This window comes from Procambarus clarkii, chromosome 83 (genome assembly GCF_040958095.1).
Source record: "Procambarus clarkii isolate CNS0578487 chromosome 83, FALCON_Pclarkii_2.0, whole genome shotgun sequence".
In the NCBI taxonomy this organism is placed as follows: domain Eukaryota; kingdom Metazoa; phylum Arthropoda; class Malacostraca; order Decapoda; family Cambaridae; genus Procambarus; species Procambarus clarkii.
In genome coordinates, this window is record NC_091232.1 from 1,030,001 (window position 1) to 1,042,500 (window position 12,500).

General features: G+C 43.5%; 1 protein-coding gene across 7 annotated transcripts in view; it reads right to left on the reverse strand.

Moving 5' to 3' along the window:
• The window catches only part of trh (PAS domain-containing protein trachealess), a 1,432,279-nt gene that overhangs the window by 942,389 nt on the left and 477,390 nt on the right, over positions 1-12,500 (reverse strand). The gene's annotated exons all lie outside the window — the stretch shown is intronic.

Sequence of the window (12,500 nt, forward strand, 5' to 3'; positions counted from 1 at the left end):
GTCTACAAGTATAATTTATATATTTGCCTGCGTGTTTCATGTAAGTTATAGGAAACATTACCAATAAATACCTATCATTTTAGATTACTTGCAAAACGAGTTCGTATAAGTTAAAAGTAGCGTTACATGTTATATATAATTCAGAGAGAGCAAAAACATACCGTAATTTTGCTGAAAATAATTAAATTAAAATGTCTGTTTATTTGTGAATTAAAATATATTTTAAAAAAAGCGAACAAGATTAATATTTAAAATAAATTCCAACCGAGAACGGAGAAAATACATGGAATGACAGAGCCTCCAGTCACACAAACTCCAACATACACCACAGTATCCATTGCAGAAACTAAAGTCTATATAAACAAATAGGCACAATATTTAAGCAAGTCTCCCTTGACCATGATAAAGAAAACGGGATAGATCTTGGCATCCACATTAAGAGCAACTAGTCACCAGTAGACATATCTACCGTTGTCGGGGACAGGCAGCCTCGACTTAGGTTTATGGAGGTGACCCTTGGACCAACTACTAACCTTCCTCAGAACGCAACCCACAACAGAGCAGTTTTGTTCCTCAAAAAAGGCAGATGGACAAGATGGAGAAGAAAGCTGGGGTCACTAGTAAGACGATGAATTGGCTAAGGGAATACCTAACAGACGGAAAACAGAGCATTACAGTCAGAGAGGAGGTGTCGAGTGGAAGAGTACAACAAGTACAGTCCCGTCCCCCCTCCCCCCCCCCTAAGGCAAGGTTCTGCCATCACTGCTCTTCCTAATATATGTGAACGACCTACACATCGAGCGAGCACCTACATATCAATGTTGCCCAATGACGTCAACCTAACCAGGAATGTATAAAAAACAAAAACAAAAAAACTGCAGGAAATTACAGGACGACCTTGACAAACTCCTGGAGAGGGCAAACAAGTGGTTGCAAAAATTAAATCCAAACAAGTGCAAGGTAATGAAGATGGGACTGGGAGACAGGAACCCAGGAGATATCTACGTCATAATGGGAACCCAACTACACGAGTCGGAGAGATGAAAGGATTTGGATTGTATATAATTCCAATACTATCTCCAGGGGCACACAAAGAGGGCAACATCGGCAGCATATGAGACGCTGACAAATATTAGAAACCTAAATCAAGTCTCTTTCTAGGCAATTTACACATCTTTAATTAGACCCATGTCAGAATATGCAGCACCGGCCTGGAAGCCACATCTTGTGAACTATAAATAAAAAACTGATAAAAGACCAATTAATTGCATCAAGATTAGGATGAGAGTTAAGAGGATAAGCTATATGGATATGTTAAAGGAGTTGGACCTCATTTCCCTAAAGAAAAGACGAAAGAGGGAATATACTCACGCCATACAAGATACTAAGGGGACTAGACATGATGATCAAGAACAGCCTCTTTAAGCTGAGAGAGAGTAGAGGCGAGACGGAATACAGCTGGAAATAGAGTAGAGTGAAAGAGACGTAAGGAACGACGTGAGGATTCTCACAATCGACTTGAGAATGGTCCAGGACGGACCGAAACGTCGTCGTTCCTTCACCTTCTAGTGTGTGGTCTGGTCAACATACTTTAGCCACGTTATTGTGACTCATCGCCTGCACGTAAGGATACACGCGTGCACTGTTCAGGGAATGTTTACGAAATAATCTAAGATGAGGTCTGATAAAGACCTTTTGTGCCCTCTGTAACGCTTTTGCGCTAACGCTCACAGGATGAGTATGGGGTGCACAATAAACTAGCCGCCTTCGTCGGCAACAATCAACAAACTGTTCAGGGGGTCAGCAAGAGGAATATTCTGAAGAAGACGTTGGGGAAGCCACCTCCAGCCATACCTTTAAGATTCGACAAAGAATTCGAAGGTCAGAATAGTTCAATCATAACCAACATGTACGACCTCACTTTCCTGTCGTCTCTGATCCGTTAGGGCGCACGGCCGCCCGCACGCACACGCGCACTGTTGTATATTTGCAATGGAGATGCACGCCGCCTTATAATAATAGTAGGATGCTGTATCTGCAAGGACGGCCGTGTGTGTGGTGTGTGTGTGTGGTGTGTGTGTGTGTGTGTGTGTGTGTGTGTGTGTGTGTGTGTGTGTGTGTGTGTGTGTGTGTGTGTGTGTGTGTGTGTGTGTTTACGCATACCTGTCTGCCATCCTACCTGTCTTCCTCAGGTAACTTGCCTTCCTTAATGCCAACGTGCGCTACTGCCCTTCCCTAGCTACTGCCTCCCAACCATCCTTTTCTTTCAGCCTTCTGCCACTGCCTGTCTGTCTGCCTGCTTGCCTGCCTGCCTGCCTGCCTGCCTGCCTGCCTGCCTGCTTGCCTGCCTGCCTGCCTGCCTGCCTGCCTGCCTGCCTGCCTGCCTGCCTGCCTGCCTGCCTGCCTCACCCCTCTCTACACACTTGGGGCCTCTCTACCCCCCCCCCCCGTGTCCACCACCAATAACAAAGACATCGTGAGTAGAATAATACCGCAACACCAACCCCGGTATACTGGAGCACTCACACGGACGCCAAGATTAAGAAACCAAACAGAACCAGAGTGAAGACTGAGTAGAAACCGAGTAAGTACTCTGGAGATCGTATGTTCCTTAAGTAGAGGTGTGTGTAAACACAAAATTTACACCGCTATAATACCTAAGGGGAAGTTGACCAGACCACACACTAGAAGTTGAAGGGACGACGACGTTTCGGTCCGTCCTGGACCATTCTCAAGTCGATTGTGAGAATGGTCCAGGACGGACCGAAACGTCGTCGTCCCTTCACCTTCTAGTGTGTGGTCTGGTCAACATACTTCAGCCACGTTATTGTGACTCATCGCCTGCACCTAAGGGGAAGACTCGAGGGTAAAGTAGGTGTTGAGTAAACTAACTTTCGGATTCCAGTATAGGCTCCAGTGACTATGTAGAGCAGGTGAACACATGGCACAGACATAAAATAGGGACCAGGAAAGAGGTGAATGAAACTAACCACTAACCTAGGGTTAGTATACCCTCGATCAGATGGTTAAGAAATGTGAAAATATTTCATTCAAAATGATGTACCGCTAGAAATCTTACTCGGGTATCCCGAGGTTTACTTACTGCACCCGCCAAACACACACCGAAACTACGACGTTGCTACAACGTTCGAACAAGTTTTAACATCTCCTAACCAGTTATTACAACCAATATAGCAAGTTGTAACAACGTTGTAATACGTCATAAACACGTTAAGGCTAGGTTGTGCAGGCGCGGGATTGTAGACCTCCCGTCGCATGCACAGCTCCCGTCTGCATAGTATCTTGAAGGTTGTAATATCGTCCTTGCTTTCCTTTCCTACAACCTTGGTAAGTTTGAGGTCGCTCTGCTGTGGGACAAATCCAGTCGTGCTGTGATGTATATTCAAGAGCTGGTTATGCGTAGAATGCGTCTTGCATTCTGAAGACGTCTCTGCCTAGCTTCCTGAAGGATATATTGTTGACACGGACTTAAAACCTAACGTCTCCTGTAGGTATGTTGATGACAAATTCCTGCAGGTACCTAACTTCAAGTGCTTGATGCAGCTTAAGGAAGTATGCGAGCGAAGTTCCATGCTAAGTTTCATTTACAAAATGGAAAGTGAATGTAAATTGCCTTTCCTAGATTATATAGGTAATGTATTCCAAAGCTTTCATACACCTTTGGAAAGGGAATGGGGGTTGTCACACCGCAGAATAACCAACTAAGAACTAAGGGAACCAACATAAGAATGTACCTGAATGCACATTCCTGTGTATTCACCTAGTTGTGCTTGCGGGGGTTGAGCTCTGCTCTTTCGACCCGCCTCCCAACTGCCAATCAACTGTTACTAACTACTATTTTTTTTCCACACACACACACACACACCCAGGAAGAAGCCCGTGACAGCTGACTAACTCCCAGGTACCTATTTACTGCTAGGTAACAGGGACATCAGGATGAAAGAAATTCTGCCCGTCGTTTCTCGCCGGCGCCGGGAATCGAACCCGGGCCACAGGATCACGGGTCCAGCTTGCTATCCACACAGCCACCGGCGCCACACCGGTGTGTGTGTGTGTGTGTGTGTGTGTGTGTGTGTGTGTGTGTGTGTGTGTGTGTGTGTGTGTGTGTGTGTGTGTGTGTGTAAATGCATGTGTGCGTGCGAGCGTGTACACGGGCATGTGCACATGTGAGTGCATACATGTGAGTATGTGCAAGTATATGTGTGTGGATGTGTGCGCGCGCGCGCGTGAACGTGCGTGCCTCTCCATCTCTTCTAATCTGATAACGGTCATCACACACATTTACGACGCAGCTAACTTCTCTAATTATACTTCTCACACTTAAACTAATTACAAACTAAATTATCCTGTCTCATGTTCCATTCGATTATTCACCCACTATTATATTCCTCCTCTTATAACTTTCTACTTGTCTATTTCTCTACAGTCACTAACTTGAATTAAATGTATGAAAAACTTCGTGTATACAAATAACTCTAGACTGTTCATCACACCAGTCTTTGGACTGCTTAGTGAGGGCGGCGGACTGTGGCGTAACTGTACATTTCATGTGTCAAACTGGCAAGTATCAGATTAGCCTTCTGAAACCTAGACAAACTGGCCTTCAGAATGCTAGACACATCTTACGCAAGACTAGTTCTTGAGAATGCAGCTCCGGCATGAACTCACCACTTCAAAATGCATAAAAGAAAATATAGAAATTACAGGATACGTGACTAGACTTTCCTGAGCTGAGATATCTCGTAAGGAGTAAGAGGCTGAAGGAGCTCAAACTCACCATCTTGGAGAAAAGGCAAATGTAGGGGGAGGGATATGATAACGTACAAGATCAAAAGGAAAATGACACGTACTGTATGTGTTTTTGTTACCCTAAGTGAGGACCAGCAGGAGCTGAGGACACAAGTAGAGGCTGGAGACCTGGATGAGCCAAAGGAATATCTGGAAAAACTCTTCATCATAAGAGTTGAAAGAGTATGGACCGGTCTACAGGAGGAGATCGTCGATGCAAACTCAATAATCAGCTACAACATGAAATATGACAAGAAACTGCAAGAATGAATGTCCTTGCAATAATGGTTCCCCCATGCCCCATGCGTGGGCATGGGGGAACCATTCCTCGTCCTTGTATACACAACAACACACGATACACAGCTCAGCCTTCAAACGGTCGAGGCTATCTCAGTACACATCACATATTTAGGCCTACAGGATATCAAGCTTTTAGCCTTTGAACGCTGCCTTTTCAACAACCTACTGTCTAAAGTAATAACCCTTCGACCTATTTTTATATCCACTAGCACAACTACTGAATGTTCGTAAGATGTAGTCTGCAGCAGCTAAATCCCAGGTACCATTTGATTCTGCTTCAGCCGGGAATCGAACCCGGGGTCGTGGACTGTGACTCTCGAGAGTTGTCTCATGATGAGCGCGCTACACCGTACAGTAGACCAGTTCCAGAGACCTGTTGAGGCCCAAAGTGGCGTGTTGACATCACACTCCATGAAAGGATACATATAGTAAGTTACTGGTAACCCATTATTACACACGCCATACCCATCCTGCGGGCGGTAGTGGAAAAGTTATAAAGACCTATACAGGGGGTTCAGAACTGAACTTCCAAAGTTAGTTAAGCTAAGTTTGATACAATATTAGTCTTGATAAACGACAGTCTTGACAAACGACAGTCTTGACAAACGACAGTCTTGACAAACGACAGTCTTGACAAACGACAGTCTTGACAAACGACAGTCTTGACAAACGACAGTCTTGACAAACGACAGTCTTGACAAACGACAGTCTTGACAAACGACAGTCTTGACAAGCGACAGTCTTGACAAGCGACAGTCTTGACAAGCGACAGTCTTGACAAGCGACAGTCTTGACAAGCGACAGTCTTGACAAGCGACAGTCTTGACAAACGACAGTCTTGACAAGCGACAGTCTTGACAAACGACAGTCTTGACAAGCGACAGTCTTGACAAGCGACAGTCTTGACAAGCGACAGTCTTGACAAGCGACAGTCTTGACAAACGACAGTCTTGACAAGCGACAGTCTTGACAAACGACAGTCTTGACAAGCGACAGTCTTGACAAACGACAGTCTTGACAAGCGACAGTCTTGACAAACGACAGTCTTGACAAACGACAGTCTTGAAAAAAACGACAGTCTTGATAAACGACAGTTTATATAAACGAGCCACATGGCTTGTAAACAAACACAAACATTCTACACACACAGAGATCACAATAACGTGATGCATCAAATGAACAAATTCACAAACATTCTATTCACATTCTATTCACAAACATTTACAAACATTCTATTCAGTCGTGGTAAGCGAGGAGGGGTATACAGAGCCGCCCCAATGACCCGGTGACTATCTTAATGCCCCGTTATCATCCAGTTGTAAGTTCTAATGCCATTATTGTGTGAAGTGACCAGTACACCATTATACATGTGTTGGTGCTCAACTGTGTTGCACAGTCGTGGTGAAGACTGGAAAGCCTACACGAGGGCGGTATAGGGCCTAAGTTGGGGGCCCTGGAACGTTTGTATTGGGGTCCCCCTTGGCTGAGTTGCAAGGAGGGAGGGAAAGAGCTAAGGCATTACATTGTCTAATGTTCTGAGACCCGACCTATTTTTTCCTTTATCATATCTACTATTTCACACACACACACACACACACACACACACACACACACACACACACACACACACACACAGGATGCAGTACATGGCAGCTAGCTCCCAGGTACCCATTTAGTACTAGATGAGCGAAGGGGTTCATGTGAAAGAAACCTCATTTGTTTCTGCCTCGACAGGGATTCGAATCCGTTCACTTAGGACTACGATCCCCGAAGACTGTCCATGTGTGTGTGTGTGTGTGTGTGTGTGTGTGTGTGTGTGTGTGTGTGTGTGTGTGTGTGTGTGTGTGTGTGTGTGTGTGTGTGTGTGTGTGTGCGCGCGCGCGTGCGTGCGTGCACAGATTTGTGCCTATAGGATCGAGCATTTGCTCTTAGATCTCGCAATTCTAGCCACCGGTTGCCTAATGAACTGACCCTTGACCTTTTCCCCTGTAATATCTAATTTTAAAATTATGAATTTTATGGAGTTTGCATGTACAGACTTGAAGCTCGTACTTCAAGGCTGTATGCAGCTTGAAGTACCAGCTTCAAGCTTCAGACGCTCTTTTAGATCACTTCATTTTCCCAAAACTCCAATGCTGAAATAAAACTGTCTAACAGCTCTATGACTCATCTGAGTCAAGCTTCCATATACAGACGATGAGTCACAATAAAGTAGCTGAAGAGTACCGCTTGATAATGATCCAGGGCGGACCGAAGCACCCATCTATGATTTTTTTGTCTTTTTCAGGGATATTCCTGCGCGGGCCCTCAGCCTCTGGCTGGCCCACTAAGTGTTACTCATTTGTCATACTTAGGTGGAGTATGAGTATTTATGACTCGAATGTTCGCTTCAGTATGATTATCTCTAATGTGTTTAATAACTACTTCTGCTCTCTTAAATCTCGGCTGAATCTTATTTGATTGTTTAACTGTGCACTGTGTTAGATAATGTTCCAGTGGTCTGTCGGTCATCTCTTCACTGGCATTTCCTCTCATCTTCTGGAACTTGTAAGCCTATTTATCATGCACATGGGTAGCCAAGCCTCAGGAGATGCAAGTGTATTTCTGTTTTTCTATTGCTCTCCATCAAAATAAAGTGGTTCGTAGTTGGATGAATTCTTGTACCACCCGGCAGATCCTGAGGTTGCAATTGCTGTGTTGTGGTCACTGTACATCTCCTGCATTGCTCTATCTCTAAATATATGCTTAAGCTATGCTAGACTCTGTGGTATGTCAATGTCTTAATTTCTTCTCTTAGTTGTAAGTTTTCCAGCTTCATCTACAATGTCATTCCCTAGTATTCCTAAACTGACTTGGCACGCAGTTGATATCTGACAATCTTGACGTCTGAGTGTTTACATTAATGCTAAGGCATTTATGGTCAGATGGATGGTGTCTCGTATGTGTTCTTGTTGCAAGGTTTCAGTGGCAGTTCTCTTATCTGAATGTATGATAACATGTTGTCAGTGTTCAGTAAGAGCATGTTCCATAGTCTTTTGAATGGTTATCTGATTGTAAAGTTGAACACCTGTTTGAGTCTCTACATAATTTCCTGCCTTAACTGCAGCTCCGGATTCTTGTCTCTACTGGTCTACTGATCCGTCTATGTTAAGTTGTCAGATACCAAGTTTGCTTCTATATTCATGTGTGCAATGATGCGTAGCAGATGCGGATTAGTGTAATTCTTTTTTTTCCCTTCAAAAGCCATAATCTTCACGTCTGCTGGCAGAGACTGCCATGGGGCTTGCATGACGAAGTCTGCTTGTATTTCGTCGATACCTCCCTCTCAGTGACTGTATTTGTGATCTCAAAATTGTTTTTACTGCACAGTGGGTCCACCTGTTGCTATTGGAAGCTCTTCTGTCCCGGGTTAGTGGCCCGTTGATGTTATCTTTCGTTGAACTGATTCTCGGGCTAGTCAATATCTTGGTCAGCATGCAGGCAGCAATCCCTTTTATACTTATTTTAACCGATGTTAGTTTCTTGTTTGAAGCTTAATATTTGTGTCCATCTGGGAGCTCCCGTTACGACTCGCATTGCATCGTTTGTTCTATTGGTATTAATTGTCAACATTTCATCTCTTGCCACTGTATTTTATCCCCATAAGTATTTTATGTCTATCATTTCCCCCGTCTCCTGTTTTCTAGCGTGGTCAGGTTTAGTTCCTTCAGTCTCTCTTCAAGCCTAAAGGAGATCTAAATGTCTCCTTATTTAGGTTCCTGAATAATGTTCTCAATTTTGCTGGTGTACAGAATGCTGCTGTCGTTATCCTATTTATAACAACCTCTGGAGTTAGGTTTTGGGTTTCAAAATGTCCATTTCCAGGTCTTTTTGTCTAGTCGTTACAGGAAGGTGGTTATCATTACTGGAGGACAGTACCAGTTCCGCGTCAGTTAACTTCCTAAGTAAACAAATCGTACATAATATTTCTCAGCAGTAATACGGAAAATAACCAAGAGATTGTAACGGTCAACTACATTAAAAAGTTGTGTCACATAAATTGACACAAGTTGAGTTACACAAGTTTACATAAGTTGTATTCAAGTTTACACAAGAGAGTTGTGTTACATAAATTAAAAAAAAAACTGTGTTACATATTTGGCACAAGTTGTGTTACGTAAGTCAATTGTACAAGAAAACTCCCTCAGACGTGAAGAAGAACACAAAGCCTTGCAACAACACCTGAAAACTGGTGATTGGCATGAGGCAGTTCTCTGAGATCACGACCAGTCAAGAGCAAGGTCAAGCATCTTGGGGGTCAACCACTTTTTATAAGTAATAAACCAGTCACAACCACAAACAGTAAACAAACTGGTTTGACATGCAGAGCGCATCATAATGAGTCAGTTTACAGGTGTCTTCCCCTGTAGTGGCGGTACTCACCTACCACCACTTACCTGCTCCAGTCCACACCACCTAATCTGATCCCGTCAAACACACGACGTAACTACGACGTTGCCATAACGTTCCAACACGTTTTAACAATACCTAACAAGTTGTAACACCGTTCTAATACGTGATAAAAACGTTATAACTAGATGTAACAACTTTATTACAAGTTGTAACATGCCGGAAAATAGGGACAGTTATGTTGTGTGTTTGCAAGGATGGATTTCCTGCTGTCACCCGTCTAATTCAATGACTCCCTTTGGTTCATTGTCTTTACGCTAAATACAAGTGTTTCCTCGTACACCTGTGACTCACAGGTGTGTGTCTAGCTTCCATGCATGTCCTCTGGTTATGCTACCGCTCAACTTGCAACATTCTGTTTCCCTTTTTCATAAAGTTAGATTCCCCTCTAACTTTTACAAGGCTGAGATTAGACATATATATGTTAGATTTTATATGTCTGAGTCATGTCCTCTCTATTCCTTTCTTCTAATGTCGTTAAATTTAGTTCCCTTAATCTAGCCTTTTGTACAATGTGCCCTCAATTCGGCGAATTATCTTGTAGCCAATCTCCATTTTCTCTAACCCCTCCTCCTAATAGAGCGTTTCTATGAGGAAAATTTTATTTTCTATTTCTCACGATCAGGACTTTCGCCCTCCTGGGCTGAGGTATGCTCAACTCTGTATATACTATATGAATACTGGAACACTTGATGATATATTGGACTTGTAGCCAAGACTGACTATGTAATGTATCAGTTATACAATATTTGTGATGTGACTATAACCTGAGCTTGTACAAGTACCTTCATTACCTAATAACTGAGCTTAACCTTCCCCCTCACCTTCAGCACTGAAGGTGAGGGGAAGGTGTATATAAACAAAGTTATATCTAGACGGGAGAATGGGCTCTCTCTCTCCCCTCTCCCTCCTTCTCTCTTTCTCCCCCTCTCCCTCCCTCTCTCTTTCTCCCCCTCTCCCTCCCTCTCTCTCTCTCTCCCCCTCCGTCTCTCTCTCCCCCCTCCATCTCTCCCCCCATCCCTATCCGTTCATCTCTCTCTCCATTTCTTCCTAACTCTCCCTCTCTCCTATCTTCCTTCACTCCCTCTTTCCCTCCCTCCAACCTTCCCTCTCTTCCTCCCTCCCTCTTTCCCTCTCCCCCTCTCTCCCTCCCCTCCCTCTCTCTCCCTCCCATTCATTAACATGAAGGTCGCTGCACAAGACAAACACCTCAGCCTCCCCCCAATAAACACCCCTCCCATGAAAGTCAACAGTATTTCTCTTAGCATAAACTGTCTCCCCACGACACCATGACAGGCAGGCTGGGCGAATCTAAAGCTGTTTCTGGATATATTAAGATCCCTTTCCTCTCCCCCCCCCTCCCCATGGCTCCCATCCGGACTAATCGGGTCTAATACCAAGGCCCAAGATCATTATATCACGTAAATAGTCACCGTCGCCGTCTCCTCCCGGCACACGACACTCTGGCAATAATGATAGCAAAAAATATGTAACTCCTTTTCTGTCTGTGGGTCGAGGTGGGTGGCGACAACCTCCTCCGCTCTGGCCCACCCTTATGCAGGGTAAGGGTAGGAGAGCGCGCACGCACGCACATTGGTTTGGTCAGAGTTGTGTGAGCAGCGCTTCTCTCCCACTGTTCTTCTGGGGGTTATTATGAGATGATTTCGGGCCTTTAGTGTCAATATGACACTAAAGAGAGAGGTGTAGAGGAAAATTGCTAAGGTGTAGGGGAAAATTTCTAAGGAGTAGGGACAATTTCCAAGGTGTAGGGACAATTTCTAAGGTGTAGGGACAATTTCCAAGGTGTAGGGACAATTTCCAAGGTGTAGGGACAATTTCTAAGGTGTAGGGACAATTTCCAAGGTGTAGGGACAATTTCTAAGGTGTAGGGACAATTTCCAAGGTGTAGGGACAATTTCTAAGGTGTAGGGACAATTTCCAAGGTGTAGGGACAATTTCTAAGGTGTAGGGACAATTTCCAAGGTGTAGGGACAATTTCAGATGTGTAGGAACAATTTCCAAGGTGAAGGGAAAAATTTCCAAGGTGTAGGGAAAATTTCCAAGGTGTAGGGAAAAATTTCCAAGGTGTAGGGAAAATTTCCAAGGTGTAGGGAAAATGTCCAAGGTGTAGGGAAAATTTCCAAGGGGTTTTCAACCCATGTAGACCATGTGTTCCTTACATTTTACGATTGCAAAAACCCCCATTAATCACCCATGCCCCCTCCCCCCATATCCCCTTCGCCAGAAAGTCGTAATCACCACCACAAGTCCTATAAGGTGTCAGTATGACTTCATCAGATGTAAATAGTTTGGTTTTACTTAACACGAATACTTAGAAACAGCTGTAAGAAACTCACAAAGACTTTACATTTATTTATAGAAAAAACACAATTCACAAATACACAAACTAGCTATATCTAATAATATTTTTCCTGACGTGTGTGTGTGTGCAATAATTAAATCGATTTACAGTTACTATTATAGTTAATTCTAATCTAACAACAACGATTTTTTTTGTAATTGCTCAGAGATTGAGTCTCATAGCCTTATTATTTGGTTCCCATACCCCTAATACCCCCAAGGGGAATGGGTAGCCATGATTAAGGAACTAAGTTAAGCAATCAGCAGAAGAAATAGATAAAGGTTCAATACACAGTCACATATAATCACGAGGCCTCACCTGATGAAATCGTAGGAATCATTACCATAAAAAGAAATAATGAATTAACTGTTCCCAGTGAACTTTCATTATAAGGAATTACAAACGCTTTTCTATTTTTGCCTCCCTAATAAATGAGGACTCCGTGACCAGCATAATAAAACCCGTTCTCTCTCTCTCTCTTAATATATTCATTTCAACACAATCAAACAGCTCAAATAAATAATTCTTTAAAAATTTGTTAATTTTAAATTTCGTCTCGAGTGCATTGGCTTCAAGTTTG